The 21891-nt window shown below is 38.1% G+C and overlaps 1 pseudogene; it reads right to left on the bottom strand.

Annotated features, from left to right (window-relative positions):
• Positions 1–3361: 3361 nt before the first annotated feature.
• The window catches only part of LOC122005510, a 77854-nt pseudogene continuing 59324 nt past the window's right edge, over positions 3362–21891 (bottom strand).

Genomic DNA, 21891 nt, shown 5'->3' with positions numbered 1-21891 from the left:
GACGCACATGTGATTTGCTCGCTCTTCCTGAATCTCCATCAGTTGGTCCTCCAGAGATCATACCGATCTCTCTGACAGCGGCGTTGCCTCTATTCTCGGCTTCCCGCGCTCCTTCTGGCTCTTTCCCCCGACCAGGTTGATGGGTACTGGGTCCTGCTAGGTCAGGGCGAGATTGCCCGGTCTGTCCAGCCACGATTCGCTGCTCTTCCATCATTTCGAGCACTTGAGGGGCTAGCTCAGGCGGTGGTAAGCCTAACTCGGCAACCTGCTTGGAATCCCGAGCAAACTGAAAGCAGTGGTTAGTGTCATGAGTGCGAGACTGATGATAAGTGCAATATCGAGTGTTCCATGGTCCAGGTCGGGGAGCATGCACGGCTGCAACTCGGGGAGCTGGTCTGATCTCCGGCCCGGGATGGAAAGTAGGTCTGGCTTCCCGAGCGCACGGCAGAGGTTGAGGAGGTGGTTGAGGCACCCTTCTTTCTAGCTTGCTAGTAGAGGGAGGTGGTCTTTCGGCTTTCCTCCGAGCAGCCTGTGCTTCTTCTACTTTGATGTAGCAGGCAGCTTTTTCCACCATCTCATCAAAATTTCGAGCGGAATTTTTGATGAGATCTCTGAAAAATTCTCCTTCCCCTAATCTGTGAGAGAATGCGCTCATTAGAATCTCCAAAGTGGCGGTGGGGACATCCTGAGCCACTTGATTAAAGCGGTTGATATAACTTCTTAAGGGCTCGGTCAGCCCTTGCTTCAAAGCAAAAAGACAGTGATCCATCTTTTGATACTTCTTACTGCTAGCAAAGCGACGTAGTAAGGCTGTCTTGAAGTCCAAGAAACAGGTGATGGACCCTTGAGGCAGCCCATCAAACCACTTTAATGCCGAGCCCGCTAAAGTGTTCAAGAAAACTCGACACTTGACAGCATCACTATATTGGTGTAGCAGGGCTGCATTTTTAAATTTGCGTAAATGCTCTTCCGGGTCTTTGCTCCCGTTATATTCTCTGATTGACGGGGACCTAAAACCCTTAGGCAATCTTTCATTTAAAATCCTGGCCGAGAAAGGTACTTTCTCATCCGGATCTTATGGGAATACTTCTGGTATTATGAGAGTCTTCCCTTTCTTTGAGTCTCGTGGCAAGGAACTTTCAGCCATGGAGACTTGCGGCTGTTCTTTCTTAAGGCTGTGGCCTTGGGGCTCCGGTTGATAATATCCCACGCCGGGCTAACGATAAGGAACCTGAGGAAATACCTCAGGCTGTTTTCTCTTAGAGCCCCGATCGGAGACAGGAAGGGGCTCCTTAGAAGCTTCAACAGGAGCTTGGCGTGGTCGAGAGACAGTCGCTTGCTTCTCGGAAGCGGCTCGCCTCTTGGCCTCCTTGAAGAGTTCATATTCTCCGATGGTCATGGTGACGTTGATGCGGCCAGACTCCTTCATCTTCACGTTCCGGAATAGGTTGTTGTGTTCCCACAGACGACGCCAAATTTGATCCTGTTCGGAAGCTGAGTCTGATGGAGGCGGGCCTTGATGGACTGGAAGTTGACGGAAAGTCGTCGAAGCATCGGATCTACCTGGCACCCCCCTGAAAGGTTCGCACGGGCGGCTAACGAAGGAAGATGACCAGGATGATGACACTGCGGCCCTGCGCACACTCAGACGAGCCCACGAGTCGTTAGAGACCAGAAACCAGGGAAAAAGTCCCCGGGTCAGGCCCTCCGATGCTCAAGTTAGGTACTTTTTCTCTAGAAAACATAGAGAAAGGATGAAAAGTAAAGACTGGTGAGAAATGATGAGTGAGCGTACCTGCATAAGGGACAAAGCATCCCTTTTTATACTGCAATGGATGTCTCTGGGACCTGGCGAGTGTCAGGGAATGTCGGCTGTCAGACTTTGTCTGGCGGTGATTGACACGTGACTCTTCTTAATAGGCTGGTGGCAAAACCAAAGGCATAGCGAGCCCCGACTGTTAGCATATTCCCTGACACATTGATTATTCTCTGACATTCTCTGACCAGTGGTTACGATTCCTTGGCTTGTTTGTCCTGTAGTGTCTAGACACTGAGTCTGTATTTCGAGATCTGTACCCCAACCTGCTTCTATATACTATTATCCGTGACTTGTATGTCTCAATCTGTGCGTTAAGCTTGTATCCCGACCTGCCATTGTCATCTGTTATCCATGGCTTGTACGTCCCGACTTGTACGCCAGGTCTGTGTCCAAACCTGTTTACTGTTTACTGCTATCCATGACTTGTACGTCCCGACCTGTACACCAGGTCTGTGTCCAGACCTGTTTACTGTTTACTGCTATCCATGGCTTGTACGTCCTGACCTGTACGCCAGATCTGTGTCCAGACCTGTTTACTGTTTACTGTTTACTGCTATCTATGGCTTGTACGTCCTGACCTGCACGCTAGGTCTGTGTCCAGACCTGTTTACTGTTTACTGCTATCCATGGATTGTACGTCCCGACCTGTACGTTAGGTCTGTGTCCAGACCTGTTTACTGTTTACTGCTATACATGGCTTGTACGTCCTGACCTGTATGCCAGGTTTGTGTCCAGACCTGTTTACTGTTTACTACTATCCATGGCTTGTACGTCCCAACCTGCACGCTAGGTCTATGTCCATACCTGTTTACTGTTTACTGCTATCCATGGCTTGTATGTCCCGACCTACACGCTAGCTCTGTGTCCAGACCTGTTTACTGTTTACTGCTATCCATGGCTTGTACGTCCCGACCTGTATGCCAGGTCTATGTCCAGACCTGTTTACTGATATCCATGGCTTGTACGTCCCGACCTGCACGCTAGGTCTGTGTCCAGACCTGTTTACTGTTTACTGCTATCCATGGCTTGTACGTCCTGACCTGTACGCCCGGTCTGTTTATTCTACGCCCAGCGCCTTCTTTCCTCTACCTTTACTTGGCCTGTGGGCTCAGTCATCCACTGTACCTGGCCTGTGGACCCTGTCCTTGACCGCTATCAGGGCTGGCCCTTGTTCGACTTATACTCCCATCCTTTGACCACCCCATCAGCTGAGACTTGGACCCTGGCCTTGTAAGCTTGACTTTTGACCAGCCACGGAGGCTGGACTTCTGACCTCCACGTAAACTTGACTTCTGACCTCCACGTAAGCTTGACTTCTGACCTCCACGTAATCTTGACTTCTGACCAGCCATGGAGGCTTGACTTCTGACCATCCTGTGGTCTTGACTCCTAACCACATCATCTTACTGACCCCACGAATATGCACCGTATCAACGATGTAATCCTCTCTAATGACGCCCTTGATTTATGAAATTTGTTATTTTATAAAGATCTTAAATCTATGATGGAACGAAACTGAAAAAGAAAAAAAATCACTGTTGTCTATCTTGAAGGGCCTAGTGCCTTGGCGTATGCTATGAGCAATGAGACCAATGTCTTCGCCTTTCCTACGTAGGCATGCTTCGTGAAGTTGTCGTTGTTGGAAACGTTGATGAGCACTCCCTCTATCTATATATTTTCTTTTTATACAACTACACTATTCATAAAAGGATAAAAGACTTATGGACGACTCTTGGATTTCCTCATACAGACTCTTGGACTTCCTGGCTCTTGGACATTCTCAGCGACTCTTTAACTTTCTTAACGTAATTAATTTTTTTTATTTTCAACACTCACCCTTAAAATTGATTTTCTTCATGACTCCAAACATACTCCTCATCTTGCAAAACATCCACTCCAAGAGGCTTTGTAAAAATATCCGCAACTAGATCAGCAGATTTCACATATTCAAGTTTGATCTCCTTCCTCGTAATACTCTCTCGAATGAAATGATAGCGCGTATTGATGTGTTTACTTCGATCATGAAAAACAGGATTCCTTTCTAGAGCTTGAGCAGACTTGTTGTCGACAAAAATTGTGGTCGCTTCATTCTCCGACAAGCTTATCTCCTTCAACATTCTTCTTAGCCAGATTGCGTGATAAGCGCATGCCATAATCGCGACATATTCAGCTTCATAGGAAGATAGCGTGACGATTGCCTGTTTCTTTGAACTCCACGAAATTGCATTAGTCCCCATAAAAAACACAAATCCAGTTGTGCTTTTCTGATCATCTATATCTCCGGCAAAATCACTGTCGCAATATCCAATAAGTTGGAATTCCTTGGATGACGAATAAAACAGTCCGAAATCAATAGTACCTTTCAAATATCTCAAAATCCTCTTTGCCACCTTCATGTGATTCATTGTTGGCACTTCCATGAATCGACTAATTACCCCTATGCTAAAAAGAATATCCGGTCGAGTACATGTCAAATACCTTAGACATCCCACAAGACTTTTGAATAGTGTAGGATCCACCTTTTCTCCCTCTTCATCCTTGCTAAATTTAGCTCTAGCCTCCATAGGAGTAGCCACCGATTTGCTATTTAACATATTAAATCTATCCAGAACTTCCTTCACATATGCTTGTTGCCCAACAAAAATTCCATCATCCGATTAACGCACTTCGAATCTGAGGTAAAATGACATTAAGCCAATATCTGCCATCTCAAATTCTAGGGCCATATCATTCTTGTTGGATCGTGAAAGTTGATAGAGGGCGGGTGGGGTGAATATCAATTTTCAAAAAAAAAAAATCATAAAGAAGATCGAGTACGCAGCGGAAAAATCGAAATTGCAACAATGCTAACACAAGTAATTTTTTAGTTGGTTCGGAGCCTTGGTTGACTCCTACTCCAAGGACCGCACTCGTTGAGTGCTTTCGTTGGGTAATCCACTAGAAATTCAAAATATTACAAGTGAAAGTACAATTGCTTTAAAGGAAAAATACCGACAACAATAATGAATGAAAAAGAAGCGAGTTGTCGGAGGAGCTTCGCAACATCGCAGGAGCACAACACGGAAGAACAAGTGTTGGAAGATCTTGTTGTTCATTGTTCTTTGCTCCAGGGTGCATCCTCCTTATATACGAGGCTCTGGGCGCTCGGATCCCTTCCGAGCGCCTGGAGTGTGACATAACCCGTCCAACCAGAGTGCTCCATGTGGCGCCATGCGTCGAGGATAACTTTTGAATTCCAGGCACTCGGACCTTTGTTTTTTCAACAACCTGTAAAAAATATTAGTCTGAGGCAAAATGCAAAACTACCCTGAAAAATAAAGTGTTAGCACAGTTAAATTATAAGAATAATAAAAGAAGTAATTAGATTTCATCTCCTCGAGACCGGAATCTAGTCACGATCTCAACTTAGATTTCTGAAATGGATCTAAGTTGGATCGACGCCTAATGTTCCCTTCCCGGGAACACGTCCTCACAGTCACTCCCCTCTAGTGACTTACCTTAACTTACCTGCCAAACGTCCGGTCAACCCTTCGACTCGTCTGGACTTCGTGCCAGACGTCTGGTCAACCCTTCGACCCATCTGGACTTTGTGCCAGCTATCAGGTCAGCCCGTCGACCTAGCTAGACTTTGTGCCAGATGTCAGGTCAGCCCTTCGACCCGTCTGGACTTCGTACCAGCTATCAGGTTAGCCCGTCGACCTAGCTGGACTTCGTGCCAGACGTCAGGTCAGCCCATCGACCCGTCTGGGCTTCTCCTTCACACTTGGTCAAAGTGTTAGATCAATATGAAACTAACTTAACCTACTTTGTCATTCATCAAAACTTGAGTTAGACCATTAGTGCTAACCACACCAACAATCTCCCCTTTTTTGATGCAATGACAACCAGGGTTAAGTTAGTGAAAAAGATGCAAGTAAAATAAGCAATTATAAGGTTTTTAAGTTAGTCTTGTTTTTATATTTTGTATTTCATTGTTTAAACTAACTTAAACCACCTAATCCTCCCCTTTTGACATTCATCAAAAATAACACAGAAAAATAAGTGATTTAGGGAAGTAAAAGAAATTCATCAAAGAATTAAAGTCAGATTGACTTGGGGGAGTCTAAAGTAGAAAACAAAGAACATTTTTACTTTTAGCTTTTAGCTTTTTCAGAAAATAGCTAAGTTTAAGAGGTCATTAACTTAAAAAGATAATTTTAGAAAGATAACTTTGTAAATTTTAAAGTAATTTTCAAGGATAAACTTTTGCAAAATTGACTTAATTTTCAATATAAGCTTTGTAGGTTTAACACAATTTTTAAACACAGTCTTTCAAAAATAAGGATTATAAAGACTAATTTTCATATATACCATCTTTAAAAAAAGTGAGATTATTAAAGCCAAGTTTATATAATCTAAATTTCAACTTAGTGGATAAACTCAATTTTCAAACTTAAGTTTGTAAAATCCAATTTTCAAAACTAACTTTGGAAAATCCAATTTTTAAAACTAAGTAAAATCCAATTTTCAAATCTTAATTTTAAAAGCTAAGTTAAACTTTAATTTTCAAAGCTAATAAGATTTAAATTTAAAACAACTTAGTTAGTTAAACAAAAAATCTTTTTAAGGAAATATTTTTCAAAAACTAATTTCAAAATAAGTATTAAAACAGTTAATCCTCCCCCTGAACCTGACATAACAAAAACTGTCTAACCAATTAGATACTTACTAACTATCAGAGGATAGCAGCTTTCATATGATTAGCCAGGTTAAGTCAACTGCAATCAGTTAGTATTTGACTAAACTGAATAACTTAACCTGATTGATATGTGTTTTGTATTTAACGCTCAGACTTATATCGATGCACTAAAATAAGTATCTTAAGTACGGGCAATCTTTCTATGCATCTCACCCCTTTCTATATTCAACAATCACAAATAAGGTAGCCCTAGTGTGTTGGTGAGATGCTTAAATTCTAGTCCTATAGGAACATGCTTTCTTAGGAATTGACCTAGTCTAAGGCTAAAATTTATTTTTGAAATTCTAATCATGGGAAGTTTTGAAAGTTTTATCCTAGAATTTAAAAACACTATTTTTGAAAACAATTTTTGTAATTTAAGAATCCTAGTCTATTAAACACATTCCTAATTTTCATCGTAGATTGCTAAACTCACTTTCAGGCAGGGGTTTGGTAAATATGTTAGCTAAATTAAAGTTGGACTCAATGTAATTGAGTTATATATCCCCTTTAGTGACATGATTCCTGATAAAGTGGTGCCTAATTTCAATGTGTTTGGTTCTTGAATGATGCATATGATTTTTTGTTAAGTTAATTGAGCTAATATTGTCGATTAATACTTTTACGTTTGTGAGGTTTAAATTAAAAACTTTCAAGGTGTGCATCATCCATAATAGTTGTGCGGCACATTCTCCTATCGCTATATACTCTGACTCAGTTGTAGATAGAGCAACACAATGTTGATTTTTACTAAACCAGCTGACAAGTGATGGACCTAGTAATTGACATCCACTACTTGTGCTTTTGTGGTCTAGTTTACACCCAGCATAATCTGAGTCAGAATAGCCTATTAACTCAAAATTGTTAGTTCTAGGATACCAAATTCCTACATTTGATGTTCCTTTAAGGTATTTAAAGATTCTTTTGACTTAAGTCAAATGAGATTCTTTAGCACAAGTTTGGTATCTAGCACACATACTAACTGCAAATAAGATATCAGGTTGACTTGCAGTTAAGTACAGTAGGCTACCTATGGCACTCCTATAGTATTTTAAGTCGACTGGTTTTCCATTGGGGTTGTCATCTAGGATTGTGTTAACTACCATAGGTGTTTTTATTTCTTTAGTATTTTCTATTCCGAATTTTTTAAGTAATTCTTTGGTGTATTTTTGTTGATAAATATAATTTTCCTCATTTGTTTGTTTGATTTGTAATCCTAAAAAGTAAGTTAATTCCCCTACTAGCCTCATTTCAAACTCTTGTTCCATTGATTAGTAAATTTCTCTAAAAATTCTGAGTTAGTTGAACAAAAAATTATATCATCTACATAGATTTGGGCTATGAAGATATCCTCTTTTATTAATTTAAGGAATAGGGTTGGGTCAATTTGACCTTAGTTGAACCCTTTGGATATTACGTAAGAGGTTAACCTTTCATACCATGCCCTAGGTGCTTGCTTAAGCCCGTATAAAGCCTTTTTTAGTTTAAAAACATAGTCGGGGTATTCTAGACTTTCAAATCCAGATGGTTATCCTACATAGACTTCTTCTTTTATTAGTCCATTTAGAAAGGCGGATTTGACATCCATTTGATACAATCTAAACCCTTTATGGGTTGCATAACTGAGTAACATTCTAATGAACTCTAATCTTGCTACTGGGGCGTAAGTTTTATTATAGTCAAGCTCCTTTACTTAACTAATGTAACACCCCAAATTTCATGATTTAGAGTTCTAAAAAACCTTATTAAAATCTAGAAATGTTTTAGAAAAATTCTAGAGAATTTTAGGAATTTATAGAGTATTTTTATGTAATTTTTGGAGTTCGTTTGGTATTTTTACCAAGAGGAAGAAGTAAAAGAAAAAAAAAATAATATATGTTAAAGCCGGGTTTTGAACCCAAGATCACGGACCCGAACCCAAGTCTTAACGAACTCAGCTCAACCATCTGGTCTACGGGTGTTTTGTTAATCATATATGGAGCGATATATATTTAAGTAGTACTAGTTAACAGAAACCTTAGAGTATTAAAAGGAAGAACTTAGGGATTAATTACGAAACCTAAATTCTTTCCTCACCCTTCCTCTCCCGACGCGAGCGGCGACTCTTCTCCTCTCTCGCCGCGGAAATGAAGAAGAAACCAGGTTTGGTCTCCGGCGCCGGCGAGCTCTCTCTTCCACGGATCCTTCACCAAGCCGAACTTCTCTCGGCAAGGTCAACGCGGGCACAAGAAGAAGCCGCAAGTTTTCAAGCTTTGAAACCCTAGACCTTCCTCTCCTTCGGTTGTAAGTCCAAGAATCGCCGGTAAGACGCTACTCACCTGCAGTAGGATAGTTTCGAGTCCTTGTTCCTTTTCATTTCGAATTTTCTGTGAAGATTGGGGTTTAGGGCTTACTGCCGTGAGTTAAGAAAGAGGGAAAGGGTTTTGTTTTTTATTGGATTAGATTCTGAACCTTGCTTATTCCTGTTTTCGAATTATACTGTGAAGTTTTGTTTAACACAGCAATTCATTTCTTTTGAAATTTTTGCTGTGAGTTCAGAGGTTAGGCATATGAATTCGGTTTAGTTGAGTTTTCCAAGTTGTAACATAGTTCTAGCATTCTGGATAAATAAGATGAGTTACTGGTTTATAGATTGCCCTGTATAAGTTCAGGTCGTGAATCACTTTCATATAGGATTCTGTTCTAAGCTTTCAGCAAGCTTAATTTGGTTAGTTGGAAGGGATACAAGCCTTAGATTCCTGCTGCTAGGTTATGAATAAGAAAAGTTTAGTTTAATTAGCATGTAGTTATGTTTTCGGTGGATTTCTGTTGAAGGGTTATGCTTTTGTCCCCTTACCGTAGCACTGAACAGAGAATGCTTGTAGAATTTGATAAGTATTGCATGCAGATTTTTATTTGTTTAGTATTTCAGAATCTGTTTAGTAAAGTATGCAGATTTATGTTAACTTAATATGCAGAATTTCATTAACATAGTAGGCAGATTTTTGGTTTAAGCATTTTAAAGTTAGAATTTGCTTAAACATTTCAGTTTCTTTTTAAAGAAGTATTCTTTTAGAAGTATTAACAAGTATAAGAAAGATAAAGAAAAGAAAGAAAAGGACAAGGCCTTAAGTAGATCCCAAAGTCAAGACTTTAGGGATTTCGGCACACAAGGTGCTAAAGAAAATGCCGAGGCATTATATAGAAGTATTAAAAGATAACAAGTATTTTACTTTTATCAGTGACACTGTGTTGGACTCTCTGTCCTTGGGCTGGGCTCCCATAGTCGTCCCTAGGTTTAGATAACCTAGTAGTAACGGCTCGGCCGACGGTCGACGACCGTAGGGTCGCTACCCCAACCTATCAGGGAACGCGCATAAGATGGTACTAAGCCTGGGCCCAAGAAGAAGTTGATTATTATTTTGAAGTATTATAAGTATAAGTTTTTGAACAAGTAAAACGAGTTTTACATAAACATAAAGTATTAAAGATTAAGTTAGAACAAATGAAATAAGTTTCATATAGTTCTGAAAATCAGTAAGTTTAGTTCTTTATTCTACCATGTTTATCTAGTGGATGAGTAGTTTTCATGTTTACCTATTAGATGAGTAGCATGATTAGCGATTAGAATTACATGAGTAGATTTCTTAGCTTTTCTTTGCTATTAGTTTGACATGAGCAGTTATGTTTATGCTTTATTTCTTTTTAGAGCATATAGTTTTTAGTTCTTTTCGTATACATGCACATTCGTGATTTTGTGAGTTAGATAGCGCTTACTAAGCAAATTTTGCTTATAGACTACACTTCCTCTTACTGCAGATACAGGAAAGGAAAAGATATAGAAAGGAAGGCGACAAGGTGGCGCGGATGGTGTGTGATGCCAGGACTATGGAAGCCTTGGGACTTAGTTTAAGAATTTATTAAGATTGCCATTTATTAAGAATGTATTAGATGAGTCATTTAGTCTTCCGCTGTTAGTTAATTGTATGTTTTTATTTTGTTTCTGCTATTCATTACTTGCATGATTTGATTTCATTAAGCTGCGTGGTGATGTTATTCCTTTTGTGTGTTTGATATGTGTTCCAGCCGCTTGTGGCTGTGTATATTATATTATGTATGTCAGTTTAAGGTCACCGGTACAGGGGAGACTCTGCCGAAATTTTTCGGTAGGGTTTCCATGTGATTTTTAATCATACCGGTTAAGTAGAGTTAGTAGTTAAGTAACGGTCATCCTTAGAGAGTAGTAGTAGTAAGAAGGGTGGTCGTTACAACTAAACCCCTTAACGACTAGCATGGTTTTGTTTCTATTAATTTTCCCAGTTTCACTTAATTTATTTCTAAACATCCATTTTGTTTCTATTATCTTTTTATTTTTGGGTGGTGGCACTAAATCCCAAACTTCATTTCTTTCAAATTGAGCTAGTTCCTTTTGCATAGTTATGACCCAGTCTGGATCAAGTAACGATTCAGCTACAGTTTTGGGTTCAATTTTTGAAATAAGAGAGATTTGACTTAGCTTTCTAAAGATGACCTAGTATGAACCCTTAAGTCTGGATCACCAATTATTTGGTCAATTGGATGATTTGGGTTGACTCTTATAGTTCTAGGTGGTTGATTATCTTGAGGTTCTTCTTCTTCTTCATTGGTTCTTTCTTGATTATTGTCACCTTGAATAAATCCAATTGGCTTAATTTGGATTTGTTCTAGGTTTTGTTTGAATTTCTCAAATTTTACGTTTGTGATTTCTTCAATTCTTAGCGTAACCTTATTGTATATTCTGTAACCCCTACTATTTAATGAATATTCTACAAAGATTCCATTTTCTATTTTAGAAGTGAATTTTCCTAAATGTTCTCTTGTATTTAATATGAAGGTTGGACACCCAAATATTTTAAAGTATTTTATATTGGACTGTTTATTATAATATATTTCAAAGAAGGTTTTGTTATGTGTTTTATTTAGTGTTGTTCTATTTTGCACATAACAGGCTGTACTAACAGCTTCTGCCCAAAAGTACTTAGGTAGATTATACTCATTTGGCATTGTTCTAGAGGCCTCAAGTAGTGTTCTATTTTTTCTTTCTACAATTCCATTTTGTTGAGGTGTTTTAGGATACAAAATTCATGATGATATCCGTTTTCAAGACAAAATTTATTAAAGTTATGATTTTTAAATTCACCTCCATTATCACTTCTAATTCTTTTAATTTTAAGGTTTTTTTTCATTTTCAACTTGCTTATAAAAGTTTGTAAAAATTTCAAAAGTTTCATTCTTATTTTTTAAAAATTTTACCCAGGTGAACCTAGAATAGTCATCTATTATTACTAGACAATACAAACTTCCATTTATGGATTTGACACCATGGGAGTCAATTAAGTCTAAATGTAGAAGTTCTACTATTGAGTTGGTTTGAGGTTGATTAATTGGTTTGTGGGTAGATTTTGTTTGTTTTCCTTGTTGACAAGCATTACATATTGTTGAGTGTAAGTTAGGTAATTTTGGTAATCCTCTAACTAGTCCTTTTAATTTGCTTATATTTCTGAAATTTGTGTATGGCATTCTTCTATGTCATAACCAAGTTTCTTCTTTTTGTGGTAAATAATACTTATTTGAAGAAGTGGTTAAGTTAATTGCATAGATGTTATCTTTTCTAAACCCTTTTAGACTTATCATAGTGTTTGATTAAGCATTTCAATGATAAAAATCTAACTTTATATCTAGTGTCACACAATTGACTAATACTAAGAAGATTATACTTGAAGTTTTCAGCAAGTAATACATTTGTAATAATAAAATCAATTTTAAGTTCAATATTACCTATGCCAATTACCTTGAGTTTTTCGTTGTTTCCAAAGGCAAATGTTCCTAAGCTTTTGTAGATAAGTTGAGTGAATTTGGTGTGATCTCCAGTCATATGATTGGAGCAACTACTGTCCAAGATTCACTTGGTTTCCTACAATAGGTAGGACGTAGGGTGAGTTTGAGTTCAATTATAACTTTACTTAGCATGATTCTTTAGTTGCTTAGTTAAAAACATTTTAAAGTTTAAGGAGATTTTAACATAAATTTTGTAGTTAAAAGGATTTTTTTTAAAAGGAGTTAAAAAGATTTTTAAAAATAAATTTTAAGTTAAAAAGGATTTTTAAAATAAATTTTAAGTTAAAAAGATTTTTTAAATATTTTTAAATAATTTTTTAAAATAATTTTTAAAATGATTTTTTAAATATTTTTAAATAATTTTTTAAAAAGATTTTTAAAATAATTTTTAAATAATTTTTAAATACTTTTTAAAAGAATTTTTAAAATAATTTTTTATAATTTTTAAAAGGATTTTTAAAATAATTTTTAAAAGTTAAAAGAAATTTTTTTAAAGGATTTTTAAAATAATTTTTAAAAGGATTTTTAAAAGGATTTTTAAATTAATTTTTAAAAGGATTTTTAATTTAATTTTAATTTATTAATTTAATTTTTTTAATTTAATTTGATCGATTTGGTTCGATTCGATTTGAGTCGGTTTGAAGTCCTCAGTTATCTCAACCGATCTATGTTTTCAATCAGGGAAACCTATAATTTTTATGAGATAAAGTTGAGTTCAATTTTGGGGTTTGGTTTAACTTTGTGTTAGATTCAGGTTTAACTTTGGGTTCAATAAATAGACATTCTTTGGATAAACTTCTGGACTTTGGTGAGTCACTTGGACATCATTAGAGTAATCATGCCTTCGAGGTTTTCCATATAGTCCTATCCACTGAACTTAGTACAAAACCTTGATTTAACTAGTTAGGATCCGTAAAAGGTAGCTTCAGTTAGTTCCACTAAGTCAAATGCACCAGGTCGAAACCATATCTTCCTAGACATGCATAGATATAGTTTCCCTAACGTACTATCATCCAAAACTTCACCAGTACCGTAAGTCAAGTTAAACTATTGTCCCTTTGAACTAGTCCTAATTACCCTGCCGGGTAGGTTGGTTTTGGTTACCCTATCGGGTAGGTTAATTTTGGTGGTGCCAACTATTCTAGAGTCTCCCCATAAATTATTGACCTATATTTTTAAGTTTTAATTCTAGGTTTATATCTGTTATTTTATAATTATATTTAACTTGATGATAATATGATTTGTGATGAGTTCTAAAATTTTTTGATTTTGATTTTGTTGATCTAGGTTTGTCAGATTTTATATAGTATATTTTATCTTTAGGTATGTAATATTGGTTCATTCCTACTTGCATGGTTAAGCACGCTTTCAGAACCCAAGCTTTATTTTGTTGTTTATATTGGGTTATTAATGATTTAAATGTTTTATTTGAACTTGACTTGTAGCTAAGTTCGGTTTTATTGTAGACTACTTTTTGACTGTTTAAAATAAGATCTAAATTTTTAGATCTTGTTGTAAATTTTTCTAACATACTTTTTAATTTATTATTTTCTATTTTTAGTGTTAAATTTTCCTCCTCAAGTATTAGGTCTTGAGTTGGACTAGAATTTATGATTTATTCCTTGAGGTTTTGGTTTTCCTCAAGGAGCAATTTATTTTCATTTTCTTTTACTGTTAATTTTTTATTTAAACAAGCAATAATTTTAAAAAAATTCTTATTCAAATTAAAATTTACCTCTTCGGGACCTTCGAAAACGAGTACGAACTCGTGGCTCGATTCGGGTTCGGACCCGTCTTCTGATTCGTCCTCCGATTCTTCTTCGCGGGCCATTAACGCGAGGTGACTTTGGTGCTTCTGATCTTCGGCCTCTGATTCTTCTGAGGAAGAGTCATCCCAGGTTGCTTTGAGAGCCTTCTTCTTGGATGTCTTCGACTTGTTGCTCTTCAATCTCGGACACTCGTTCTTATAGTGGTCTTTCTTGTTGCACTCAAAGCAAGTCACATTCCTTGGTTCAGATGGGGAGTTGATCTCCTGCAGGTCCTTTTTGCTGAAACTCTTCTTCCTCCTGGTGAACATCTTCCTTACCAGGTTCACCAGGTACTCTTCGTCTTCAGAATCTTGGTCGGACTCATCTTCAGGGTCAAGCTTAGTCTTTTTCTTTTCCTTGGGGAAACCTGCAAACAAAGCAATACCTTTCTTGTACCTGGCATTAGTCTGCTCATGTAATTCAAGTTCGTAGAATAGTTTGTCTAGTTTCAATTTAGATAAATTTATAGAATTTTGTAGGCATCCACAATAGATGCCCACAATGTATTACGCGGGAAAAAATTTAAAGCATACCTTATTAAATCACGATTTTCCATTTGGTGGTCTATCACGTGGAGTCCTTTGAGGATGTCTTTGATCCTCGCATGGAGTTGACTCGTTTGTTTCTCCTTCCTACATTTTAATATTAAATAATTTGTTTAACAAAAGGTCGCGCTTAGTTACCTTGGCATCGCTCATTCCTTCTTGCAATTCGATCAGCTTGTTCTATAACTCTTTAGCGTTTTGGTGCGGTCCCACTCGGTTCAGCTCTTCCTTTGTCAGCCCGCATTGCAGCATGTTGAGAGCTTTGTAGTCCGTCGAGGACTTCTTTCTCATGTCCGGAGTCCACTGTTCCGGGTCTAGTGGATTCCCGAAGCTGTCGACCGGCACCTTGTATCCTCTGGTGACGCTGAACCACTAGTTGAAGTCGGTTTTCAGGTAGACCTCCATTCGCTTCTTCCAATAGGGGAAGTCACCCCCGTTGAATATGAGGGGTGTACTGTGCTGAAGCCTTTGACTTGAGACATTTTTATCCTACACACAAATAAACAAAGAGACGAGAAATCCCAAGACTTGGTCTTGGATTTAGCAGTGCAGAATAAAATTAAAGAAAAACTGAATTGGTGTTGCACCAATTCAACTTAATTACTACGAAAAAAATTCCAAAAAGGTAACGATACCAGTTTGGATTTATAGCATAAAACTGAAAACCAAAAATAAAAATAAAAGCAAATTTCACCCCCTGTCTGATTGGTGGTTGCACCAAATCAAAGCGGTACCTGCTCTGATACCACTTGTTGGATCGTAAAAGTCGATAGAGGGGGGGGGGGGGGGGGGAATATTGATTTTTAAAAAAAATATCGTAGAGAAGATCGAGTACGTAGCGGAAAAATCAAAATTGGAACAATGCTAACACAAGTAATTTTTTACTTGGTTCGGAGCCTTGGTTGACTCCTACTCCAAGGCCCGCACTCGTTGAGTGCTTTCGTTGGGCAATCCACTAGCAATTCAAAATATTACAAGTGAAAGTACAATTGCTTTAAAGGAAAAATACCGACAACAATAATGAATGAAAAAGAAGCGCATTGTCGGAGGAGCTTTGCAGCGTCGCAGGAGCACAGCACGGTAGAGCAAGTGTTGGAAGATCTTGTTGTTCGTTGTTCTTTGCTCCAGGGTACATCCTCCTTATATAGGAGGCTCTAGGCGCCCAGATCCCTTCCAAGTGCCTAGAGTGTGACGTAACCCATCCAACCAGAGTGCTCTGCGTGGCGCCGTGCGTCGGGGATAACTTTTGCATTCCGGGTGCCCGGATCCCTTCCGGGCGCCCGGATCCCTTCCGGGCTCCCGGACCTTTGTTTTTTCAGCAATCTGCAAAAAACATTAGTCCGAGGCAAAATACAAAACTATCCTGCAAAACAAAGTGTTAGCACATTTATGTTATAAGTAATAAAAATAATAATTAGATTTTGTCTCCTCAAGACCGGAATCTAGTCACGACCTCAACTTAGATTTCCGAAATGGATCTAAGTTGGATCGACGCCTAATGTTTCCTTCCCGGGAACACGTCCTCAAAGTCATTCCCCTCTAGTGACTTACCTTAACTTACCTGCCAGACGTCCGATCAACCCTTCGACCCGTCCGGACTTCGTGCCAGACGTCCGATCAACCTTTCAACCCATCTGGACTTCATGCCAGCTATCAGGTCAGCTCGTCGACCTAGATGGACTTCGTGCCAGACGTCAAGTCAGCCCTTCGACCCGTCTGGACTTCGTGCCAGCTATCAGGTCAACCCGTTGACCTAGTTGGACTTCGTGTCAGACGTCATGTCAGCCCATCGACCCGTATGGGCTTCTCCTTCACACTTGGTCAAAGTGTTAGATCAATATGAAACTAACTTAACCTATTTTGTCATTTATCAAAACTTGAGTTAGACCGTTAGTGCTAACCGCACCAACAATTCTTTAAATCGTCAAAGAGACCCGGATTATTTCCAGAAAAAAATAAGATCGTCCATGTAGAGGCAAACGAACAAACAATCTCCATTGTTATCCATCTTCACATAAAGCGCATACTCATGTGGACATCTTGCAAATCCTTTCTCTCAAAAATAGGCATCAATCCGACTATACCATACTCGAGGCGCTTGCTCGAGACCGTACAAAGCCCTCTTCAACTTCAATACCTTTCCTTCTTGTCCTTTCACCACATAGCCTTTTGGTTGCTCCACAAAAACATCCTCCTCAAGGAAACCGTTAAGAAACCCCGACTTCACGTCTAATTGAAATATTTTCTAGTTTCTTTGTGCCGCAAATGAAACAAAAAATCTAATTGGTTCTAAACAAGAAACTGGAGCAAATACCTTCTCATAGTCCACTCCGTGTCGTTGTGCATGTTAGCTAGAGCCCTAGAGCCAATCATTTGATGATTGTATTATGGACTTGTTGTATCATATTCTATATAAATAAAGGCATTTGGTTTTTGGTTATTATACTTACTTGTATTGGTGCCAAATAAACTAAGTATAATAACGTCCTTGAGTAGAAGGTTCTTACCTATATCAATCGATTGGTTGAATCGATAGTGAGATGATATAGGGAACACTACTCTTAATCATTCCTAGTTGAGTATTAACATTCAGGGACAATGTTAATGCAATAAGACTAGCATGTAGGTCAACTCGATGACTTGATCTCACAAGTCATGGATATAGAGATATCAAGTTGACACATGGGTATGCATTAGAGAATGTATACTGAATGACCTGCCATGAGAAAGTATCATGGATCGTTATATGAGTGTCATATACTTTCTCATGTGGCTATTAGTATGACTACTAGTCCTTAGACCTGAAGTCACCATGGTTCCCTACATAAGGAGTTATGTACTTTGGTTTCATTAAACGCCACCCGTAACTGGGTGGACTATAAAGGCGATTACTAGGTATGTAACAAATTATGCGGAGGGATGTGAGTGATGTAGATGGGATCAATCCCTCCTATATGACGGGAGAGACATCGGTATTCTTGATAGAGTGAGACCACGAAGTGCATGGCCATGCCCAAATGAGTCAATATGAGATATTGAGCTCATTTGATTTAGTGAGTCTACTTGGAGTTCAGGATTTAGATTGATCAGAGGATGCCACGGTCTATGCCTCACATTGATCAATCTAGATGTCTATGATAGAAGGACACTTGTCATATATTGTGAGGAGTCACAATTAGTAGTCACAAGGTGATGTTGGATCTCAACATTCTTGTAACATGGGTAGTAATGATGTGTTACTAGATACCGCTCATTACTTATGCTCCTAAATGGATTTAGGGGCATTGCCAACGTTACAAGAACCTATAGGGTCACACACTAAGGACAATTAGATGGAGATTAGGTTCATATGATGAACCAAGATGATTAGATTCATTTGATGAATCAAATTGGATTAAGAGTAATCCTAGTTGGGTTAATTGAGTTGGACTCAAGTTGATTCATGTGTTCAATGAGTCTAATTTAGATTATGACTCATTGAAACAATTTAATTAAATGAATTAGATTTATTATATTAAATTGGCTTGAATTAAATGGTTGGATTAGATCAACCATGAGAGAGATTAAGTCAAGTTTGACTTGACTTGAGAGGAAGAGGAAAAGTCAAGTTTGACTTGACTTTTTGCCACATCATTAGTGAGTTGGCAAGATGTGGACCAATGATGATGCTCCACATCATCATGGTTACTTAATTGAGATGCCACCTCATGGAGGTTACAATTCTTCACTTTAATGGCTCCACATTAATTGCACTTAATGTGGAAATGGGGGTTACACTTTTTGAAAGTGGCCGGCCACTATTGTGAGAAATAGAAATGAATTTTTCATTCAAGGCAATTCACTTCATCTCCTTCCTCTAGCTCTCCCTCTCCCTCTCCTCCTCAACTTGGCCGAATCATCAAAAGGTGCTAGCACACCTTTTTGTGTGATTTTTCCATCTACGTGTTCGTGTGGATACGTATAGAGAGTTGTCTACGTTGACAACTTCGAGATCCGACACCGTTTGGACGAGCGGGAACGCGAAGGGCTTTGCTACAAGGGTAATACTCTTATCTACTGTAGATCTAGAGTTTGAAACTCGTACTCATAAGTTTTTCAAATTTTATTCTTCGCACAGATCCGTTGGCTAGAGAGATTCGGAGTTTTCGCGACGCGAAAAGCGGTTTTCGCGGCCCGAAAATCCCAACAGTGGTATCAGAGCCACGTGCGAAGACGAATATGAGTTTATTTTGGTTTTTATGAAAAGTAAACATTCTGTGAATTTCTGTAATTTTAAGTTTTTAATGGTTTTTATGAGTATTTTTCTCCTAGAAGCGAAGCACAAGTGTTTCTACACTTGTAGGCTTTGACTACCGAGAAGTTTTTCCCAAAACGGCCAAGTTTCGCCCCAAAACTTTTTGGGACAGTGGGCTAAGGCGCTGTTAGATCGCAAAGGAACCCTCGCGATGGTTAGATCGTGGGTAGGGGCGCTGCCCCTGGCCCCGCAAGGGGATTCGTTCCGCGATTGTGCCAGAAAACCGCTAAACGGAACCGCCGGGAAATTGTACTCGTAAAAATTATAAAAATTATAGGAAAAATTACAGAAAATTATAGAAATATATAATTTTGAATTATATATTATTTTTTGTGATAGTCATGGCCCAAAGACCCAATTCGATTGGATAATTTGTGTTGTAATTTATAATACGGCCTGCGTGCCGTCATGTGTTTGTGTGTGCTGTATTTGATACGCGACCTGCGCGTAGTGCCTCCCTATTTATATTCTGGTTGTAAATTAGATTTAGACTCGAATGTAACTCGAGTTTCAAAATGTAATGTAAATTTTGAAGCGATGGAAGGTCCACTCAAGACGGAGTTACGAGGAAGGCGCAAGCAACACAAGGTGGTCAAAAGGAAGGCGCTTGAGAAGCTGTTTGTAACACCCACGAAATTATAAGATAGGTGTATGAATATTATTTTTCCTTAGAGCATAGAAATGAAAAGAATAAGAGAAAAAGGAAAATAAAAACAAAAAGAAGAAATATAGAATAAGAAGAGGTGAGGTCAAGGATTGAACCTTGAACCTCCCACAAATGATGGAGATAGATTTATGAATGATAACCATTAGGATAAGAAGAAATAATTGGAATGAAAGGAATGAAAAATTTAGTTAAAGGAGAAAATAAAACTAAGCAAAAGAGCAAGAGAAAACCAAGTTGCTTACCTTCTTTTCCCTCTTGGTTAAGAAAAGGGAGCAAGCGAAAGAAGGATTGACTACTTCCCTTCCCCTTTCTATTTTCGTGGGAATTAATGGAGTGAGAGAAAAGAGGAGTTGGGGGAAAGAATGGGGGCATGTCTCATTGGCAAGGGATAAATAGGGTTAGAGAAGAAAACAAAGGGATTTAATTCATTTTCTTCTTCCTCCTTCTTCCTTCTCCATTCTCACCGAACCAAGAAACTCCTTTCCCCTCCTCATACCAATTTCTAAGTTAAGTTATTCTCCAAGAAAGCTAATTACCGAGAAGGAAACTTCAAGTTCTAGCCCTTACAAGCAAAGGAAACAAGAGAAGATACAAGAAGAAGAAGCTTCCACCTTCCTTATCACTAGAACACCTTTTTTCTCTAAGGAAAACCACAAGCGAAAGGATGTAAGTTCCCCTCACCTGTGGTACAATAGCTCTTATTTTGCTATGAAGATTCGGTTGCATATAAAAAAAGAAAGAGAAAGCTAAGAAAACATCATGAAGGAATTCTAACCAAGATAAGATCAAAGGAAGGATATAGAGAATGAAAGGATCTAGATTTAATATGTTTGAATATTTCTCTTGTAGCATGTATTTTATGGTAAGGATTTATCTATGTTAAAAATGTTTGGTAAAACCTAGATCCATGAGTATTCGGCCATGGTAAAAACTAAGGGCCTAGGAGAGCTTTAAGTTAAAACTAAATATGCCAAGATCTCCTTAAGATAAGTCATGAAACTATTATGATATGCCATGATTATATGTTTAGTTAAACTCTATTCATGTCCATGAAGGTTCGGTTATGTTGGATTTTTTTTAAAAAGCCTAGGAGAATTTAAAGCAAAATCTAAGATGCTCATGATCTCCTTGATGAAATGACATGTAGCTAATCTAGGGGGCTCATGTTTATTGTTGTAAGGAAATTAAATTCATGCTCTATATCATTCGGCCACTTCATGATTTAGGACTTAGGGAACTTAGAACCTAACTCAACTATGCTCATGTTACTCCTTGATATATATGCTACGAAAGTTGTTTAAGATTTCCATGCTTTTAGGACACTTGAACCTAAATTTTTAGTCCTATAGTATTCGGCCATTACATGATGTATAACTTAGGAAACCTAGAACCTAACTCAATTATGCTCATGTTATTCCTTAATATTTTTGCTATGAAAGTTGTTTAAGGTTCCCATGTTTTTAGGGCACTTGAACCCTAATTTTAAACCCTACATGTTTCGGCCACATCAAGACCTAGGGCTTAGGGAACTTAGAACCTAACCCAACTATGCTCATGTTATTCCTTGATATATATGCTATGAAAGTTGTTTAAGGTTTCCATGCTTTTAGGACTCTTGAACCTAAATTTTTAGTCCTATAGTATTCGGCCATGTCATGATGAAGGACTTAGGGAACCTAGAACCTAACTCAACTATGCTCATGTTATTTCTTGATATTTTTGCTATGAAAGTTATTTAAGATTCTCATGTTTTTAGGGCACTTGAACCCTAATTCTAAACCCTACATGTTTCGGCCACATCAAGATCTAGGGCTTAGGGAACTTAGAACCTAGCTCAACTATGCTCATGTTATTCCTTGATATATTTGCTATGAAGGTTGTTTAAGGTTCTCATGTTTTTAGGGCACTTGAACCCTAATTTCAAACCCTACAAGTTTCGGCCAATACATGATGAAGGACTTAGGAAACTTAGAACCTAACTCAACCATGCTCATATTACTTCTTGAAATGTTTGCTATGAAAGTTGTTTAGGGTTCACAAGCTTGAATGATAGTCTTTAACCCAATGCATGCTTGATAAGGTTCGGCCATGATAAGTTGTAAGTCTAAGTAACCTAGAACTCTACCTAAACTTGCTCATGATAGTTCTTATGGTATAAGAAGTGATGCTTGCTTAGGGTTCACAT

The sequence above is a fragment of the Zingiber officinale genome, chromosome 7B (assembly GCF_018446385.1).
Source record: "Zingiber officinale cultivar Zhangliang chromosome 7B, Zo_v1.1, whole genome shotgun sequence".
Lineage (NCBI taxonomy): Eukaryota > Viridiplantae > Streptophyta > Magnoliopsida > Zingiberales > Zingiberaceae > Zingiber > Zingiber officinale.
The sequence above is the reverse complement of the archived record's forward strand: the minus strand, read 5'-3'. Positions and strand labels throughout refer to the sequence as shown.